The sequence below is a fragment of the Otolemur garnettii genome, unplaced genomic scaffold (assembly GCF_000181295.1).
Source record: "Otolemur garnettii isolate 467f Iridium unplaced genomic scaffold, OtoGar3 scaffold00055, whole genome shotgun sequence".
NCBI classification, from domain to species: Eukaryota; Metazoa; Chordata; class Mammalia; order Primates; family Galagidae; genus Otolemur; species Otolemur garnettii.
The window spans coordinates 4,275,095-4,277,301 of record NW_003852450.1 but is presented as its reverse complement, the minus strand read 5'-3'; the positions used below and the strand labels follow the sequence as shown (position 1 = coordinate 4,277,301).

The window sequence follows — 2,207 nt, the reverse complement described above, 5'->3', positions numbered from 1 at the left end:
TGAGCCACAGGCGCCAGGCCAATTTATTTATTTGTTTCTTTATTGGGACAGAGTCTCACTATGTCGCCCTCAGTAGAGTGCTGTGGCATCATACATAGCTCACAGCAACCTCAAACTCTTGGGCTTAGATGATTCTCTTGCCTCAGCCTCCCAAATAGCTGGGACTACAGGTGCCCACCATGACCCCTGGCTATTTTTTGTTGTGGCTACATTGTTGTTCAGCTGGCTGGGGCCGGGTTAGAACCCGCCAGCCTTGGTATATGTGGCTGGTGCCGTAACCACTGTGCTAAGGGTGCCGGGCCTGTTGTGAATTTATTTATGGTGAACTTGGTTTGTTTAACTATAAATAGGGACAAAAAATATAGTAGTTTTAGGAAACTAAAAAATTAATGAGATGATTATTGGTAAATCTGAGATATGGCTTAACTTCTTTGGGTGAATAGGGAATCAGCAATTATGGTGTCAGGGCACCCTTGCAGAAGAATCTGTCCCATTTCTTGCAAAATGCTTTGAACTTCTTTGAACAAAGATGCCGCTATGTATGCAAACTTTACAAATGGATTTCAACAAAGATGTCATTTTCCCAGTGAATGAACGAGCTGCAAGCCACAAAACCTTTTCCCCTCTCTTTCTTATAGTAACCCTTGGGTTCTCCTTTGTGCTTGCTTTGAGGCAGGTTGATTGGCTTATGTGCAATCTGGGACGCTGGAGTTTTCCTGCCCTCTGCAGACTGGAACAGAACTGCCTCTGGTGTTGCAGGGAGGAGGAGGCTGAATGAGGCAGAGAAGGTGAGTGGGGGTTGAGACAGGGACACAAGTGGAAGGAGCGAGGTGTTCTTGCCTCCTGCCTCTTTTCTTTGATGAGAAAAGGCTCTTTGCCTGGCCCCAGGAATCTTCTGAGGGGTGTCTCTTTCCTTCTCCCCAGAAACAGAAGCCCAGAGTCCACTCAGATCCGCACCCCAAGGCTTTCCCAGCACGGAGGCTGGTGTGGAAAGCGCTTGTGCCGTCTTCCCCAGCAGGTGCAGTCAGCCAGCATTAGTGTTGGCATTGTCCCAACTGTCTACCTTAATTGAAAAATTGAGAAACAGCTTTGTTTGTGGCCCACAGTCCCCCTTAGTCTGGGCCTCCACAACCTGGGAGCTTCCTGAGTGACAGCCCTGGCATATGGGGGGCAGTCTGAGGACCTTCCTCTGGGCGGGGCATTGGGCCCTGGCAGATGGACAGCTGTCCAGGTCACAGTAAGCATCCAGGGCCCACAGCACTGAAGCCACACCCCATGTCCAGGGTCTGCATTGTTCCATTCTGGTTTAGAGTTTCCTGCTGCTCCCAGCAGCTCCTGCTTTGCTCTTAGGCCAGGGTGCAAGGAAAGACAAGCAAGAACTGAGGGCTACAATTTTAGCAGGGAAATAATTGGCAGCGGATGACAGGCTGGCTGCTTGGAGGCTGCTGGGCTGGGGGAGTCTGACCTGGAGGCCTAAGCAGAGAAATTCTGTGTTTTTGAGCATCTCTCCCTCCCTGCAGTTCAGTTTGTATCCCTCTCTCCAGTTCTCTCTCCCAGTATCTTCTGCCCTGCTAGAAGGAGTTGAGGACGGGGCTTGGGGAGATGAGGAGGGGTCTGAAAGTTGCAAGGTGGAAGCAGAGCAGGCTGATGATGTGGACTTGGGATCTGGACAGACCTGCTGGAAACCCAGCTCCACTTGCTTTGGGACCTTTGGAAAGTTTTCTAACTGCTCTAGGTCTCAGTTTCCTGGTTTATACAGCAGGGATAATAGTGAACTTCTTGTTGTAAAGACTAAATTAAAGAGTCAGCATATAGAGTCCTGCACGGTGCCTGGCATATAGGAGGTGTTCAGCAAATGAAGGTTATTATTAATTTCTCATATCGACATTGCTTCACATATACTTGTTTTCATCAAGGTAGTTTCTTAGGGCCTCTGAACAGCATCAGCTTTCAGGGACCACCTGGGAAATTCATCTGCCCTCAGGGCTTTTTCACCCCACCGCTGTTACTAAATATTGAACTTGAACATATTAATTGGTAGTGGAGGAGGAAACTGTTCTTTTGTTTTACTGTATGTGGAGGACTCTGATCACAAAAGTGGCACACCAGTTTATTTTAATGGGCACATAATATATGTAAAGCTGAATGGGAACAGATGCCCAGCTTTGTGACAGGATCAGGGAGTTTGTCCAGCTTTGTGTCACCAT

General features: G+C 48.3%; 1 protein-coding gene across 3 annotated transcripts in view; it reads left to right on the top strand.

Annotated features, from left to right (window-relative positions):
• Nucleotides 1-2,207, top strand: part of NFASC (neurofascin) — a 122,214-nt gene that overhangs the window by 24,641 nt on the left and 95,366 nt on the right. For 2 of the 3 annotated variants that reach the window (XM_023514592.1, XM_023514593.1), the window contains exon 2: nucleotides 677-788. The gene's annotated coding sequence lies outside the window, so the exon portion shown is untranslated. Of the gene's footprint in view, nucleotides 1-676; nucleotides 789-2,207 lie in introns of those variants that run through there. The other variant, XM_023514594.1, reaches the window with a different exon arrangement.